The following is a 19120-nucleotide window of genomic DNA, read 5'->3' as shown; positions in this document are numbered from 1 at the left end:
ATACATATGTTGTGAGTATTGGTTATTTATAACGCATATATACTGTGAAGTACTGCTGCGATACAGTGATTATTGGATAAATAGTTCTGTAAAACTTGTGTTATTTAATGTGGTCAAAAGACTGAGTAAGGCAACACTGTGTAAGGAAAAGTGCATAAAAGTGTGAGTTTTATAGCGAGTGTATCGAAGAACAGAATAAGAGGACAGTGTGCGCATGTAAGGCGCGACCACAGGTCCTTTAACAACGTCAAATAAAAAAACTAACCATACATTAGAATCCACGTGCATTCACGAGAAAACCTTGCACACACTAGTAGAACTTTTTTGTCCTAGTATTTGTTTTTAAGCTAATAACATGTGATGCACAAAACATTGAAACATGTAAAGGTTGTTGGGGCCACTTTAATGAGCAAATAATGGCTGCAAGGTCATGGCATGTGTATAACAGCATTGTGATGTCATGCTGCATAATATTACTTATTAGTCCCTTCAAGCTGTAATAAGTCAGTAGATCACCAGACAAAACTGCTGATAGTGGATTCAATGGTAAGTAACACTATGCAGAAATTGATAGCAGTATAATATTTATTAGAATAAACTTGTAGCAACTGTACTGAGCAGCAACAGAGCAAATTTAAGTTGTGAAGCTGCCCTCGTTCACTGTGTAAATTTTTTGCCAACACGAATATGATTAATGTACTGTTAAGTAGAATGTTGTTATTGGTACCGTGATGAAACAGGGAGTCAGAAGCAGCTTGTGGTCCTTAATTAAAAACATTATTACTGCCAGGGATAAATGTATTATAGTAAAATGCATGGATCTATTGCAATGCCCAGTTATATTAATATGTATAATTTTACTATTTTTAGGACTACATAGACATCATTTGGTTTGACGCGCCTCCACAGGAGGAATATGGTAAGTAAAGTTGTTATAACTCTGAAATTATACTAACTTCTTCTTTAATGTCCTGGCTCTGCCTGATTAAGTGGGAGAGCAATGGACACCCTTGTCTAATACCATTAAAGTGTAATTAGATGAAGGGTTAGTGTATATAGCTCTAATCAAGCAAATCATTGAGTGACTTCAATAACAAATAACATATTAGTAAAACATTATATGCTTCTGAGGAACATAAAAGTATAAGAGAAATCCAACACCAAAACTCTCCTGAACCGATGCAAATAACAGGACCCCCTCAGAAGTGAGTATTATGTTAATCTTTTTAATATTGCATATGCCCTATCTGATTAAGCCAGGGATGAAGAAAAGGAATAATATTAGGATACTTACCAGGAATGTATTAAAATTGAACTAGAAGAAATGTATCATTAATTAATATTTCAGATTCTAGATAGCGAGTTCCCCAAAAGAGACATCAGTACAGAAAAGTCAGAATATCCAGGAAAAACTCAAAACATTTCAATAATAATTCACATAGTAGCAATAATCAAGAGTTCAGTTGTTTCTTCTTAAAATGAGTTCATGTGAAGCCCCTGATTCCTTCACCTTTGGCATTTAAACAAAATCTAAATGGACTGGGACACACTTGTGCAGAAAAGAAGAAAGATTCTCAAGGAATGTGTTAAATCTCCCCATCTAGGACAGCAGCTGCAGCCCTGGGAGGCACCTGTACTGTACCCCTCAGACAGACATATTCCTATATATTAGTCTAGTTGTGGGAGAAGCTTTACATTGGAAGATCGGTCAATCATAGCACTGGGCCAGTATAAAGCATTTACACTCGAGTGTTCCGGACTCCAAGGAGGGAATTAAATTTCCGGGTTACTGCGCACTATTACCGTTACCATGGTAATAGTGCGCATCTTACCATTAGTAGTGTCATTTTTAAAGCTACTTTTTGCTTGCGGCTCCCTGAGCCGCAAGCAGAAACCTGGGTTATAATTACAGTATTAACGGTAATAGAGCGCAGGCCGCGTTACTTTTGCCGGTAGCTCGGCCAATTGAATTCTGCCCCAAGAGTCTTATATTACAAGTGCTTAGTATATGATAAACACTAACCCACATATGTGTGTATAGTATATAGAAATATTCTACGAGCCACAATGCCAACACACAGGCAATTGGAGAGTTCATGACACCAGTATGACTGTTATTTTGCATTTTATCTACAGAACAACAGAGATCCTGGTGGAGGCGCGTCTTTAAGAGGAAGGTGAGTCAATAAACATCTGTACATTAGTTTTACACCTAGAACTATCCATTCACTGCAAAACATGTTCCAAATGTTGTGGAACTACATCACACAAAACCATTACACAATTACCAGCTGACTGAGGGCTGGATGAGAATTGTTAGAGTGTGTCTGTCTCTATCTACCTACCTACTCTGGCTGAGCGATAGGTCTGTAGTAATAGGATAGTGTTTGGGTTCCCGCTACAACATCCACCATCTATACCCCACACCTCTGCTTACCCTACTCCACTGATTGCACTGCACCTTTATAGACATATTTTATCCTCTCAATTAAATGTCCCATAAAAAGTTTATGTTGTTGGTTAGATTGTTTTCTTCTGTTTAAAATGTTTGTTATTCTCTTACCTGCACCACAGGACTCTCCAGAAAAGGAGAAACAAAAGGAAGAGAAACAAAACAAGTAGGTGACTTTCATAGCTCTAGAAAACTGTACTTTTTTAAATTCACATGTGAATCTGCATAGTATGCAAAATGAATATATATTAGTAAGATACGCATAAAGCTTATCATATATTAAAAGTGTGTGATACGCTTTAAGCGGACCATGTCACACGCTATGGGCTGTAAACCCAAAAAATAAATGTAAAAAAAAAAAGGCAAAGAGGCCCCTCCCCCTCAAAAACCAAACTAACTGCAGTGCTGCGGGCCAAGGCTGGTACTGACAAAATCAGTGGCACTATAGCAGGGAAACCTGCAGAGTGGGGTCCCTTTGCCAAATATAAACCACAGTTCTGAATTCCATATGGAGATCAGGCCCAGATTAAGAAGTCAGCCCCCCCCCCCCTCCCTTCCTTGTGCTAATTGCACTAGGGCTCTTCCTGCACCCCTGGTGCGGTGGATGTGAGGTAATAAGTGATAAAATAGTTCATTTTTTCCTGTGGTGCACAACAGGCCACAACATTCCCAGCATACTTGCCACTTTCTGACTTTGTCCTCCTGCAGTACAGGTCACATGTGATAGGGGTAGGAGGGGGTGTGGTGACGTATTTGCGGCACCATAGCTCCGCCCGCACTATAAAATGCAGAAGAAATTCACAACATTGAATAACGGGGGCGGGGCTTAACAATATAATTATGCCCCGCCCCTGATATCCAATGTTGTGAACATTTTTTAGGATCCAGGCGGTCTGCCTACTTCCCTGAAATTCGGGAGCCTCCTGGAAATTCAAGGATAGTCGGCAAGTATGATTCCCAGTCAGTGTTTGGGCTGTCACTTGTAGTACTATAAGTGCCATATGGCTGCCAAGGTACGCTGGCACTTGAGGAACCACAAGTGCCACCATGCCCTGGCATCCAGGGCACACTGGGACCATTATTGCACCAGAGAAAAATGTAGACACAATTTTAAAATACAGTACTAGCTCTGTTAAGAGCTTTGCCGCAAATGAGCTCTTAGCGTCTGTGCAGTAATATTTATAACCTGGGAATGTTCCACAACCTGACCACAGAGCATGGGAAATTCCCCAGTAAAACATCAAGTGCAGGCCTGAAAATGTGAAGTGCCTAATTTCTCACACTTCTGTACACAGCAGTATGACAAAAACATCTGATATGGATAAAAGAAGTAAAGAACCCACCAATTTGGACTTAGCCTATCACAAAATAATACACAAGATGGACACTATAATTTAGAATTTAGCTGATATACAGACACTTTTAAAGGCCAACCAAGAAGCTCATACATACAAATTTATATCAGAATAAGATCAGTGTTAAAGGAAAGACAGCAGGGCCGTAACTAGCGCTGTTCTAGAGGTGCGACAGTCCAGGGTACAACGCTGAAGGGAGGCGCAGTTTAGGAATATTTTAGGTTAATTTGGTTAAAATTGAAGTCTAGGGGGGCGGCAAATTTCCTTCTCGCCCCGGGCACTAAAATATTAGATTACAGCTTTGACACAGATATGAGTGGGTGGGGTACGTTATTCCGACCAGGCTATTACCGAAACCGAGTATACAGATAAAAAAAGTCTGATGATTATAACAGTGACATGAATTAAATTACATTAAAACAGACAGAGGACATATCCGATGACACTGCCACCCCGGCACTTCACTTTCTCGTCACATAACAGAGCCACATTGAGATTTCTGTATTTAAAGCAGCATGTTCACAATTTCTAGCAGTCTGGATGTCAGTGTCGTCAGAAATGTCCTCTGTCTGTTTTATGGTAGTTATAGTGCATTTAATCCATGACACTATTGTAGAAATTGGATTTTCTTTGTCTACATACTCGTTGTTGGTAATAGACTCGTCGGAATAATGAGCACCACCGGTATGAGTAGTACTGGATTTCAGATCTGTAAGTTACTAGGTAATGTTTTGATCTGGCTCTTGAATTTGATACCAATCAATTTTATAGTATAGAAATGAATTAAAGGGACATAATTGTTCTCAACGAAACTCCAAATTATGTAGAATTTCAGTTCTTATTTTATAATAATTACAATATTAATTTATCTAAAATACATTATAAATGGACAGGGATTAGACAATGATAGGAGAGATGGAGACAAACATACAGCTGTATAAAAAAAACCATAATCACCCCTGGTCAAACTGCATTTGCTGAATCTCTAAGTGACATGAAGGTAACACAACTTCCACAGGTTACAAACTGAAGTATGAAATATTTCTGCACAATTAAATATAAAATTACAATTGTAATGCCTGTGTGCTTGTTGCTGGTAGTAGGGTGTTAATGCAACCTTGTAGGACTCTTGGGTAAAACACCAGGCACAAATGTATTACTCACCTCAAGATGCTGTGTTTACATTAGAGTTTCCCTCTTTAATATGAAAGGGACCTAGCACCCATCCCTGGCAGTACAACATAAACAAACAAATTCCATGTCACCAGCCACTCTTCCATGCTCCAGAGGCCTTGTAAACCAACTTCTATAGAAGCTGAATAAAGTGAAAAGACTAAAATCCTCTGGAATTTTAAATTACATAGGGTAAAAATCTAGGACAAATGTAAACATGTCCAAATCCTTTTCCAGTGTATATATGTATGTCCTTCTAAAATGTTTGTATTGTGCACATGGATCCCTTGACCGTTGTCACTTACCAGGTTTCTCTTCATTTTACAGGAAGAAGCCGAAGAGAAATATCATTGTGGCACTACTAACGGCCTTAGGGTGTATCACCATGGAGGTGATGGAGTAAGCAACATTAGTTGCCTTCCTACACTAACCCCCCACCACTAATAAAAATAAATATAGTATTTAGGAATAGGACTTTCATTTGTTTTAGATTTGTGCTCTGGCTCCCACCCCAATACTAGTATATATAATGTTTTCTAGTAGGGCGTTTTTTGTGTTAATTTGCCGGCTTACGTCAACCCCCCTCCCCACCCCCATAACAGTATATATAATGTTTTCTAGTAGGGTTTTTTTAAATTATTATTTGTGCACTGGATGTTTTAGCTTTTTTATTGTGTCAGAATGAACAGTGAATAGGGCTATGTTTACTGTAGTGCTTCTTTATGTCAGACCCCCCCCCCACCCCATTAACAGTATATTATTTTTTGGACTACTCGTAGTGCTTTTTTTATTGAGTCAGAAACCAAACCAAGCTCTTCACCGCTGTCCTGTCCTGCAGTCAGTTATAACCCTATGCCACATGTCATTGGCAAATCCACATGTTGCATGCACAGAGTAAAATAACCATACATGCCAACTGTCCTGGAATGTCCGTGAGACTCCCGAATTTCGGGTAGGTCTCACGGACTCCAGGCATTACGTCACCGGGGGTGGGGCCAAAATTACGCAAATCATGAAGCCCCGCCCCCTGCGCCCATACACCCTTCCTGATCTCCAGGATCTCCTGGACCCGGCCAACATAAAGTTGGCAAGTATGAAAATAACACATATATGATACATGCCACACTCATTATGCACAGCAATGACAAGGGAATGTGTGTACTGGGAGATGCCTGGTCCTACTACATAGATATTACAGGAAATAATGCCTAGTGGGTATGGCTCCAAGGTTTGTCTTGTGACAGCCCCGATGGATATTAGGGTAACTTGTGTTATTAGAGGTCAGAGTTGTCCCCCCAAAACAGGGGGGTTATAATTTTAGATACATTTTAGACAAATACACAGGCTATTCTGTGTGCACTACTACACACAGCTCTGCCTTCACGAGTCGTACAGTTTGAAATAGGACATACCTCCCAACTGTCCTTGCAGTTGGACTAAATCCTGACTAAGTCAGACAGTCACCCAAATTCGGGACTGCACAACCAGATTCAGGACAGTTGGCAGACTGTCCTGCTCTCTCCTACCTGTTCTTGTCACTTTCACCACCTGTGGCTGCTGGTGTCTTTAGATCAGTTGCTGCTTGTCTGCATCCTGGAATTTTGGGGGGTCCTATTTGGAAAAAAAAATGGGTACATGAAATTAAGAAAACTCCAACCAGCCCCGGTATTAAATCAATAGCACCCACGTTTAATAATTAGTCCTCCCTCCAGTCGCAATATAATAGTGCTCTCATTTAAAAAATAGACTTATTTCCCTCCAAACAGCCCCAGTAATAAATTAATAGCATTTGCATTTAATATAACCAGTTCCCACAAACATCCTGGCATTGAATAATTAATATTCACATTTAATAAATAGTCCTTGTGAAGATACTGTGTTTTCTGGCCCAATTCTACCCACGTTACTCTGGCTGGCCACCCACGGGTGCCTTCCTATGCCAGGGAGTCCTATCTAGTACCTTCTAGGGTTCTTTTTAGTCACTTAGGCAAGTGCAGTTAGAAGTACAACAGTACATTTATTGTAATATAAACAACACTAGAATAGTATGTACACACCGTAAATAAATTCCAGGCAGGTTTACCACATCATCTGTCCCTTACCCCACTAGCTTAAGGAGTTACAGTCATCTGGCTGTCCGGACTTGATCACCCATGGATCTGCCAATGTATTTCACTGATAGAGAATGGCAACTCAAAAACTAGCCACCCTGCAGCTTCCAGCCATCAATTCCCAGAATGAACATCACCTTCCCTCCTGGAGTGACTCCTTATATCTCGGGTCAAATTTCTACAGTGGTTTCCCCTGCCTGGGCAAACCCCTGGATCTCTTCTTGTTAAACATTGGTGAGTCCAGGACTAGGGGGTTGGAGAGGGGAGTGGGGCTGAGCTGTACTTCCACAAAAACTCCTCTGCTAAATTGTAGATCAAATGTCTAAAGTAGTCTTGTGAGAACAATAGATACTAATTAGCCTTCCTCCTCACCAGTATTTTGCAACTTGATCCCTACCCATAACCCACCTGGCTTCACTTTAAGGACAATGACTAACAGCTTCCATGCAATATCAACAAGATACAATAAACATTATACATATTTACAATGAGTTACAATGTCACTTATCCACATGTAATTAGACACTGTAGTTCTACTCTGTTGAGCTGGGGAACAAAAGCAAGGGCTACAAAAGTACATGCTATAATCCACATATTGTGAGAAATGAGGGACAGGCTGGTTAAGGTGTTATCAAACAGTCTTCTGCTCCAAATTCAATTAATAGCCCCAAACCACCCCAGCATTGAATCAAATAGCCCCACCAATAAATTAAATGTCTCCACCTTCACCACACAAATAAAATAACACCCATAAATAATTAGCCCCCACCTAAACTTCACCATTAAATTAATAGCCTACCTCCCACCGAAGTGCTGTTAAGATAGCCCCCCTCTCTTCTCTCTTGTCACACAATATAGTAAGACCCCCTTCCATATTGCTTGGTAGTTGCAGCCCCCCTCCTCCCTATAGCTTATTAAGTGCAGCCCCCACACTTACTTTTATTAGCGCTGGCCGATGCCGCCCCTCAGATCAGTAGTCATGAAGTGAAAACTTCCTGCTACCTGTCTGACACACAGTATAGTGGGACCATAAACAGCAACAGGCAGCTAACAATTCGCTGCCTGTTGCTGTCGACTGACCACCAATGCGTGGAAAAGCAAGGCTAACAAGCAACAGGGAATACCCCAGCGGGTTAGTCCAATGTTGCTAACACTGCCGTTTAGCACTGAGGGCTGAAGAAGAGAGGCATTTGTTGGGTGGCAGAACGTGTTTCAACTATTGCTGTTAGCATATAACGCTCCATTTCCGCCCTTGTCCTGAATTCTGACATCATCATCATCTATTTATTTATATAGCGCCACTAATTCCGCCGCGCTGCACAGACAACTTGTTCACATCAGTCCCTGTCCCACTGGAACTTACAATATAAATCCCCTAACATAAACACACACAGACCGAGTAGTCTTTCTCGGTGTGGGGTGGTGTGCCAATTAACCTACCAGTATGTTTTTGGAGTGGGAGGAAACCAGAGCCACTGGAGGAAACCCACGCAAACACGGGGAGAACATACAATCTCCACACAGATAAGGCCATGGTCGGGAATCAAACTCATGACCACAGTGCTGTGAGGCAGAAGTGCTAACCACTGAGCCACCGTGCTGACATCCAATCGAAGTTCAGTATTGGACAGAAAATAGAGCTCTTTCAAGTCAATAATACTGCTGACTGATATCAGCTCTGTCTCCTAATGAAAGATAATATTTCCCGTAGCTATTGGGTGTAATTATTTGTTCTTGATATAATGGATATTTAAACATTCAGTGCTCTCATTTACAGTTCAGTATGTGGGCAAAGTTTGAAACTTATATATCATATACCATCATTCCTATACATTTATGCACTTGGATATCTTTCTTAAATTAAAAAAAACCTTTTCCATGCTTTTAAAGGCGCTGTGCCTCATTGTATGGCCCAGTACATGGGCTCACTACAGTCTCCAGATTGGGGTCTGCTTTGTATATTGGGCACAAGGGGTGGAAGACTTGTCATGTGCAGGACAACATTATTATTTTGATTAGAGCTCCAATGAAGCAATAAATACAAAAATAAGTAAAATATCTTGCAGTGTAAAGAAAAGAAAACAAGTCAGTTGCTGGTGAAGAATGTAATAATGGTTTTTATACAATAACTTTTACTGAATACAGTTTCAGAGAATACAATCGTAAAGTCGTAAAGACCCAGGGCAATCACATGAGATGACATTTACCAAAGTGCATGGAAGTCATAACCATATTAGATATAGCCACCAAAATTACAAAGTTTCGCATTTGCATGAGTAAATGCCCTTGTAAGTTAAACATTAGTATTACATAAGAGAATTGGTAAAAAAAAATAAAACCGGATGGAAGGGAAGGGAGGAGGAGATGGCAAGGAGGGAGAGGGAGGGGAAGGGACCTAAGAGCAAAAATCCAGTCATAGATGAAAGCTAGATAACATTCACTGGAATAATGGGAGAAGGATTACTTAGATAAGGCAGCATATCTGCCTGACTCTTGAAATTCTAACCAACCAAGCTGTATGGTACAATAGTCATTAAACTTATCGGATGAACTAAGAATCTGGTCATCCATATATCTATAGGATGCGATGCGAGTGAGCCATTCCTTCAGGGTTGGAGGAGAGGAGGATCTCCAGTGAACGGGGATTACTGCTTTTGCGGCATTATTTAAGTTTTTAGCAAGGATTTTTTGTTTAGTGATATTGGAGTCTTTAAACAACAAAAATTCCCTGGCGCTAAATATAAAGTACAGAGACAAATATGTAAAAAATTAAATTGAATATGTATTGATATGAACCTGAGACATATACAATAATAAAGCAATAATATTCCAGAAACACAAAAATGCATAAAAATGTCTGCAGACAAAAACACAAAAAATTGAAAAATATAAGTATAAAACAAAAAATGAAAAAAATAAAATAAAAAATAAAAATAAAAATTAGAAATAGGCAAGTCTAGTAAGCACATCAGATATGTGCAATAATGTCCTCCAAGCAGAGATAGTGGTAATGTTGTACTATACTCCACCCCAATAAGGGTTCCAATAGAAAGAGCCAAGTCAATGGAAGAAAGCTAGCTGCCCAAAAAAAAAATCCACTGTCTAATGTAGCGCTTGAAGGAATCTGCTGTCTAATATAGCGCTTGATGAACTAGTAGGTTCAAATAGGTGTCCATAAATTCCAATATTAAGTCTCACACTTAGGTTACTCAATGGACCGGTCCCAGGAAGGTATCAAGCGGCCGCACTCCCTGTCGTCCGTCGGTATCCTTCTGCTGTGTTTTCCGGGTTCCTTGGCACATGCGCATAAGCCCGCAGGTCCTTAAAGCTGAATAGAACAAACAGCACACCTAGATGTCACTCGGCCAAAAATTTAAAAGTTAAAAAATGATGAAGGCCATCCCTTAAGTCAACGCGTTTCACCCGCGCTCAGGCAGGCTTCCTCAGGACAAATGAAATATCAGTACAAAACTTGCAATGATATACAAAGGAAAAACGGAAGGACCTGAGGTCCAAACTGCCAATAGAAAATAACAAGATTCAAGGACATGCCCATATTGAGAACACAGGGAACACCTCTTCTATTTTGAAAGTGAATGACTGCAATGTAACACTAAACATATAACAAATATAAAGAATGAGAACATATATAAAAATAAAAAAGGGTATTAAAACTGAATGGACATAAAGACATCCCCTCTAAGGCCATAGTTAACCCTTGCCTGACCAAGGGATGAGAATGAATGCTATTAATTATCCAGGAACACTCCTAAGTCAAAATCAAGGTTAAGAACCCGTGGGGAGAGAGTATGCAATTTATAAATCCATTTGGATTCCTCCATGGAAATTTTCTTCACATAATCATATTGGAGTCTGGGGTAAATGTATGAACGTCCAATTTTTTCAACTCGCCGGAAATCGGCGACTTTGCAGGTAAAATTTAAAGCAGCAATGGCTTGTAAAGGCAAGTTTGCCTTTACAAGCCATCGCCGCTTTAAATTTTCAATGCATTTTCCGATTTCCGGCGAGTTGAAAAAATCGGACGTTCATACATTTACCCCTTTGTCTGGTTTAATAACCAAAAACCCGGGTCATCTGGAACTTCAGCTTTCAAAATTTCTTTTGAGATTGCAATGACACCTTCCCAAAAGGGTCTCAAGGATGGACACTCCCACCAGATACGCAACAGTGTCCCAAAACCTAAGCTACATCTCCAACATAAATTAGAGGTCCCAGTGTACATTTTCGCAAGGACATTTGGACAACTGTACCACCTGGAGAGGACCTTATACTGTTACATTAAGAGAGCTAGCCTTGGTAGCCTGAAATATATTATTCCAATGTCTTTCTTGTATCCGGTTCCCTAAGTCTTTTTCCCAATCTTTCGTAAATTTTGGCATAGAGGAGAAACGGTTCTCTACCAGGATTGTGTAGATCCCGGAAAGGATGTGCATAGGGCTTGAAGGGGAGATGCACATAGTTTCAAATGATGTCAATTCCCTAATAACACCTAAGCGCATCTTATTAGTGCTTAAAAAGTGTTTAAGTTGCAAGTAATGCCAAAATTTAGAATTAGGCAGGCTCCATTTGGCCTGTAGATACTCAAGGGTATGCACACCAGACGGACTCACCAGCTGGCTAGCGTGAACAATTCCTGCCTGGGACCAAGTTTTAAACTCTTTTTCCTTGATCCCAGGAGGAAAAGACTAATTGTAAAACAGTGGAGTCAAAGGCGAAAAAAAACAAAGAGATATACTTAAGTTTACGGAGTTTAGTCCAACACCTCATAGTAGGCTTTATTACAGGATGTTGCAGATTTGGTAGACTCGAAAGCCAGGGACAGGTGCTCGAACAGTGTCTATTGAGACCCATTGCTTGTCTGCTTTAACTCTTGTCCAATCAAGTACTCTACCGAGCATAACAGCATTGTAATAGGACTCAAAATGAGGGAGTTGAAGCCCGCCAAATTGTTTCCGCCTGAATAAAATATCATGCTTAAAGCAAGGTTTCCTTCCCCCCACACAAAGTTCTTGATTAATCCGTTCAGATTTGAGAACAATTTGTATGGTATGTGTATCGGCAGGGTCTGCAAAAGGTACAAGACAGGTGGAAGAATGTTCATCTTGACAATATTAATTCTACCTATCCATGAAAACTTCTTCCCCTGACACTCTCTCAGATCTTTCCGAAGTCCATTATATGTGGGTTTAAAATTAACCTCAAATAGTTGGGAAGGGTCTTTGATGATATTTACTCCCAAATACTTTATGTGTTTCAGGTGCCAAGTAAAGGCAAACGCACTTTGAAGTCCTTCAACTACTTTTGGGGGAGTACTAAGATTAAATGCAACAGATTTAGAATAATTAATCTTAAAGTTCCAAATCTATGGAACTCTAAAACCAGATTAGGAACTGAGATTACTGGGTTAGTAATAATTGCTAACAAATTATCAGCAAAAAAAGCAAGTATGTAGGTTGAGTTACCCAATCGGATTCCGTTAGATATTATAACTGGGTCCGAAAGATCACCATTTATCCTTATTCTAGCCATTGGTCGGTGATAAAGCGCAAGTATTCTGTGGAGACTCGTTTGACCTAGGCCCAAATGGGTAAGAACACCTCTTAAAAAAGTTCAGTCTATTCTGTGAAATGCTTTGTCAGCATCAGTTGACAGCAGCAGAGACTGGGTGGGGGAATTGGATGCCACGTGAATTAGATCAAGAACTTTGGTGGTGTTGTCCTTAGCCTCACGGCCAGGCACAAAACCTACTTGATCGGAATGAATGATTCTTGGTAATATGGATTTCAACCTATTGGCAATGAGTTTAGCATAAAGCTTGACATCCACATTAAGGAGCGAGATTGGTCTATAACTTGGACATCTAGAAGGGTCTTGCTCGGTTTGCCCACTGCAGTTGATGGCTAGCTTTTCTTGACTAAGGTCAAAGGACGGGTCCCCCCTCACTCGGTACCAGTTTACAGTAGGATTTAAGCACAAGCTAGACGCCTTGGGATTGAATGGCAAGCAATTTGGCACGCATTAATTTAGAATTGGTGTGGCCATGTCTGCAGTAGTAGATGGTGAGTCAGTCCCATATATTCAGGAATTAGGCAGATGGAAGTCCACTGCTTATCAGAGATACATGAGGTCAGCTCTTTTCTCTTGAATTGTTCTCATCCTCCTTTTCATGGGTTGACGCAGGACTCCGTTGCTTCCTGCTCTAGGGTGCAGGGGCGTGAAGGAATTTCTCTGGATTTTTCCTCTAAAAGTGGACCTGATTGGCTATTGGTACCACAAGGTTTTGACGGATTTACCTTCGTCTGTGTCGCCCATCTTCTTATTCTCCTTAATCTTCTTCTAATTCTTTTTTATTCTCTCCTTATCTCCCTTAATGTTCCTTCTTCTCCTGAGAGTGGGTCTTGTTTGTCTCGATGTGCAGTGTCTTGAATTTGCAATGGCCTATGGGATTGTTATGATACTGTGTGATGCTTTAAAGTTATTGCTTTGCTGCTTTACAGTGCATGGAACTCCGCTGAAGATCTGGGTCCTAGGTCATTCATTTGTGCATTGGGCTGCTTTGCACAGTGCAGCTGTTGATACAGCTATGCTCCCCAGCCTGGTAGTGGTGTCCTGGTTGTTTTGGAGGTGAATGAGGTGGCCGAGTTTTAAGGGACTACTGTCCAGAAAAATAGCGGAGAGGGGTTCCCACATATTCTGGTTATACATCTGGGTGGAAATTATTTAGGCGATGCCAAATCTATAGAGTTGGGTCTAGCCATAGTGTCTGACCTAGCATGGGTGCATGCCTCCTGGCTTGAACTGTTCCTGTGCTGGTCCCACATAGTTCCCCGGCTAGTATGGAGATCTTTTCCGAACGGAAAACTGTCGGACCGTGCCCATAAGAAGGTGAATGCGGTCGTGAACAAATATCTAAGGTCAATCAGTGGATTGAGAATCGAGCACCTGGGAATTAGATTTCAGAACCCGGGACTCTATAGACTTGATGGGGTGCACCTAACGATTGAAGGGTTAGGCATATTTATAGCAGAGATTTATAAGGCGTTAGGCGATTTTATTAAGGGGTAGTATTGTGGGGGGCCTAGGTTCGGGAGGGAACCTGGCATGACAGGTGAACACTGTACGGTATAATCAAAGTGGGTAAGCACACATTCATGGTAGTCAGGTGTTTGGAACCCATGCCCTTCGAAAAATCGACTTAGGTTTGGTGCAAGTACAACTCATCTGGGCTGACTTGCGGTGCATTGCGATTAGCCCAGAGGGGTGCGGGTTCTGGATTGCCTAGAGACAGCTGTCCCATCAAGTTTAACAAACAGTGTGCATTTTGGATGCAAGGTCGAATACAGTGTTCTCCTGCCAACATAACAGCTACGGTTTATTTAAATAAATAAGAGTTATTTGCCAACAAATCGGTGTGGTGTCTTTTATTATATTACTTAAGATTTAAGGTTAAGACTAAGGTCTATTGGTTATGTTATCAACCATAAGCATTTCAAAGGCCACAGGGTAATAAGTGGTCAGCAAGGTACAGAATCCCTGTTCAGTTGGCTCCTTGGGTCCATGTCCTTTCTAGAACACTATATATTTTAAAGTATCTGGAATAATACAATAATCTTCAGTCTCCTGTATTTCATATTTCTTCCATTTAGACAGAAAAAGGAGAGACTGGAAATGTCAGTGAATAAATGGCAATTTTTGGCTAGTTTCAACAAAGAAGAATGAAAGACCTTGGGTATACATATTGTAGAGGGTAATTGTAAGTGAACAGTGACTAGATAGATGCTTTCCAAAATGTTATAAGGACCTTGGACCTAAATTAGACTGAAATCTTAATTTTATGTTCCTACTGTGTAAACACACCTCGGCGACAATTTGAATCTAAAAGGTTAAACATTGGAGTTTAGGTGTATATTTTTTAAAAGTAGATACTGACCGGTTTTCTGAAAACTGAACCCCCGCGAACAGCGCTAATCCGAGTACCGAGCAGCTCGTTACTTTCCTGCTTCCTCGGGTCTGAATCGAGACAAAACGTCATTGTTGTGTCATCGGATCTCACGGGTATTGGATTCCATAAGTACCCCAGTAGATAGAGCGTTCCAGCGGTGAGTATTTCTTTCTTCCTGCAGGTTTCAGCAGCAGAGGAAGAGTGAGCCAATCAGGGCTCACCTTCCCCTGCTGGCCAAACGGCGGCTGGATGAGTGGGTCAATCCTGGCTCACCTGCAGCCGTTTAAATTATTGGCATTGCGGCGAGCCAATGAGTGCTCATGGCGGCGCCAAGTGATGACGTCGCTCATGCAGTTATGTAAGCCGTCGGGATTCTTGTAGGAAGTTTGCCGTCGGAGAGAGAAGAGGACGTTGTGGGATTTCCAGAGTACCGCATCCAGCAGAAGACATCGGAAGTGGCAGTGTGCCCTTGTCAAGGCAAGGAACTACCCTGCCACTGGAAGAAAGCACCGGAAACATTGGCGGGGAGCTCTTGTAAGGGCTAAGAGCGCCCCCACCCAGGAGACAGCCACGCCGGACAGGAGAAGAGGCGCCGCCGGCTGTTGGGCACTAGGCCCGTGGCTACAGATAGGGGCACAAGGCCCAGGGTTAATTGGGCATAGGTCCCATATAGGTAGTTAGTGGGCTTTAGGCCCGGTGGCAGCAAAGGGCACAAGGCCCCAGTAAGTGGGCTACGGCCCATAGTCAGGTAGGCCAGACGGCCTAGTTAGTGGGGCTTGAAGCCCATAGTTAGAAGGCTACAAGGCCCTAGTTAGTGGGCCCAGAGCCCAAGGCAGAGGGGGCATAAGGCCCACAGTCAGGGCACAAGGCCCTGTAGCTGGGCAGAGAGCCCACGGTGTAGGGCATAAGGCCTCTGGTAAAGAGGGCACCAGGCCCTGTAGGTAGCGGCGTGAGAGCCCTGATCTAGAATAGGGTGCAGTCTCAGAGTTGTGTTGTGTGAATCTAGGTGATAGTCCTAGGCAACAGTCGAGCAGAAGGCTCCTGTTAGTGCTATACTAAACCGTCTGTCACGGGCACTAGGAGTCTTTACCCAGGGATCACCAGGTGATAGGCTTACCAGAGCAGTATAGGTGGTAATATGGTACTCTGGTAGCAGGGTGATCACGGAACAGGAAATAGCAGATGATGAGATGCTCGGAAAGTCTATGACTAGCAGCACTGGCAATATGGAGGTAATAATACACGAGGAACTGTATGGACAAAGGACACGTGAAGGTAGTCAGTGGTCTGCGGTAGCAAGTTGTACCACTGCTATAGTGAGGAGGACTGTCCAACAGAAACGAGGAGGTGATGAGAGTCAGCGGTCTGCGGATAGCAAGTTGTACCGCTGTCTGAGTGAAGGAACGAAATCCAAGTGGAGGTATCCGGGAAGTCAGTGGTCTGCGTTAGCAAGTTGTACCACTGCTATGTGAGAGGATACTGGAACAGGTGATACTGGAAACAGGGATCAGTGGTCTGCCTCTGGCAAGTTGTACCACTGAATATATATGTGAGGAGGTGCACGGGGAGAGACTGCAACACAAGATATACACGGGCACCTTAAACTCGATCCACAGTAATATGCACAATATATATATATATGACTGAACAGCACTGCAATAATAGAAAGTCTCTTGAAGTAATCCAGCACGAGATAACACAGTCAATGATGGCAATAGACTCAGCGGATAGCAAACTCCAGAGGAGAACCAACACAGTCCAGCAAGGTATGCAATACACCAGCACAGTCAATGAGAAGTATGCATACCGTGGTTCAGAAGCAGGCAGTCAGACAGGAGTGCAGAGATACCTGAACGGCAGGAGGCCGGCAGGATACAAAGTCCCTGGATGGGTGAAGCGGTGGTCTAGTAGGTGCAGCGCACAGGTAGGTAGACCAGCAGGGAAACAAATATACAGGAATCAGTAGAGCGTGGAACTGGACTCCTGGAGGACCCTGGAGAATGGCGATGGTCTAGCAGAGAGGTAAGTAGAGAGACACGAATCCAATGCTGACAGGCGGGTAGAGACCAGCGGGAACAGAGGAAAGCGTGGAGAGCGGATCAGCAGTAGATGGATGAGTAGCGCTGAGGAGTAGCAGCAGCGGGTCTCTGCGGACACACGGAGGTAGCCAATAGCAACCAGCAGGTGCAGTAACGATGGGACACGGGAGAGCAGAGTTGAACTGGAACTGTTGATCACGGAGAGTAGCGGATAGCAATAATGGCAGCAGTCTCGAGGAAACACGGGAGAGTTGACATGAACTGAAGACTGAAGCGCACAGAGGCAGCGGATAGGAATCAGCCAAACAGTCCCGATGAAACACAGACGAGTTGCAGGTTGAAGACTGTAGTGCACGGAGGCAGCGGATAGGAATCAGCTAACAGTCACGATGATGAAACACAGACGAGTTGCAGGTTGAAGACTGTAGTGCACGGAGGCAGCGGATAGGAATCAGCTAACAGTCACGATGATGAAACACAGACGAGTTGCAGGTTGAAGACTGTAGTGCACGGAGGCAGCGGATAGGAATCAGCTAACAGTCACGATGATGAACAGGTGAGTGGATGTGGATGGAAGACTGTAGTGCACGGAGGCAGCGGATAGGAATCAGCTAACAGTCCCAATAATACATAGTAGAGTTGAAGTGGTTAGAAGACTGTAGTGCACGGAGGCAGCGGATAGGAATCAGCTCACAGTCACGATGATACTCAGAAGGGTAGATGTGGTATGGGAACCACCGTAGTAGAAGTGGTTTGGAAACCATAGAGGTAGAAGTGGTTTGGAAACCACAGGAATCAGCAGGGCTGAATAAACGAGGAAACACAGGAACACCTTCAGAGACTCATGGGGAATGAGACTCCAAGATCAGGCAACGTGGTGTTGACCACAGGTGCTTAATATAGGGAGTGTTGCCTGATCTGCCAATTAAGTTAAAGGAACATACACTGAAGGATTTAGAAAGGGCTGCGCATGCGCAGTCCCTCAGGATGGAGGACGGCCACGGTTCCTAAATGTCCGGGAAGAAGCACTCACAGTCCGGTGAGTGACACCGTCTGGTTAGTTAGCAGAGGTGTATATTCCGTGGTCAGCCTTCCAAATACAGCAGCAAAGTCTTATTCCACCTGTGTGGTGAAAACTGTATTGTGCATTGTATTTGGTTGTGCTGTGTGTGTTTATTTACATGTGCAAGACGTCAGGCCCCCATTAAAGGTAGGCTCTTGTTTACTTACTGTACTCCTGTTATAACCTGTGTCAGTGGGGACAAGGGGTAGTTAGGAGCACACACACAGTTAGGGAAGGACACACGGTAGTCTTCCCATCCCATAGGTCCCTGGGGTTACCAAGTTTCCTGTGGTAGTGATTGGGTATCTCACTGGCAGTGCAGCACAGCCCATTTGAGATCCAGGGATGCGTCCCGTGGTTCCATTTGGGTGTCAGGTCTGAGTTCAAGCGGGGTCCCTGCGGTTCCAGATTGGGCGGTGTTCCACTTGGGTGAAGGCGTCCATTTCGAGTTCCGGTAGTGACGACTGGCGCTTCTGTGCGGAAGCTGCCACACCGGTGGTGCTCTGCTCCAGTGAGCCTAAGTCGTGCAGGTGGCAACTGGTCTTTGGGATTCTGTGAGTGACCCCATAGTGAGAAGATCTTCTCGGTATGACCTGGGTGAGGGTTTTAGGATCTGCCCTCCGAAGTAGAACGGAAACACCGGCTGGTGTTCCCCGTAGGTAGAGGGAGGAGGCTTAGGGAGTACACTACACCCAGTTTATAGCAAAGTTGCGTTCCTGACCATTAGTTAGTTGTAGGTTCGGGCCACCAGAGGTAGGCTGTGTTGTGTCTGTCTTCCACACGTGACGGAGAGGAGCAGGAGAGCAGGGACCGGAAGTTGGAGTGCCCGGTGAGTATAACGCTCTATTCCTACTTCTGGTTAGGCCCTCATTGAGAGGTGAGTGGAGTATTTGGGGCAGGACTGTTCCTGGTTCCAAGTACTCCTAGTCCCGCGCCCCTTGGCAAGATAAAATCGAGGTGGCGG

General features: G+C 43.0%; 1 long non-coding RNA gene across 1 annotated transcript; it reads left to right on the top strand.

Annotated features, from left to right (window-relative positions):
- Window positions 1–522: 522 nt before the first annotated feature.
- Window positions 523–5415, top strand: LOC142098685 (uncharacterized). The gene is made up of 5 exons (XR_012678390.1): window positions 523–546; window positions 871–919; window positions 2137–2177; window positions 2575–2618; window positions 5308–5415. It is a non-coding gene; the product is annotated as an uncharacterized LOC142098685 (long non-coding RNA).
- Window positions 5416–19120: the final 13705 nt, after the last annotated feature.

The sequence above is a fragment of the Mixophyes fleayi genome, chromosome 7 (assembly GCF_038048845.1).
Source record: "Mixophyes fleayi isolate aMixFle1 chromosome 7, aMixFle1.hap1, whole genome shotgun sequence".
NCBI classification, from domain to species: domain Eukaryota; kingdom Metazoa; phylum Chordata; class Amphibia; order Anura; family Limnodynastidae; genus Mixophyes; species Mixophyes fleayi.
Note: the sequence above shows the minus strand (reverse complement) of the source record. Positions and strands in the feature narration are given on the sequence as shown.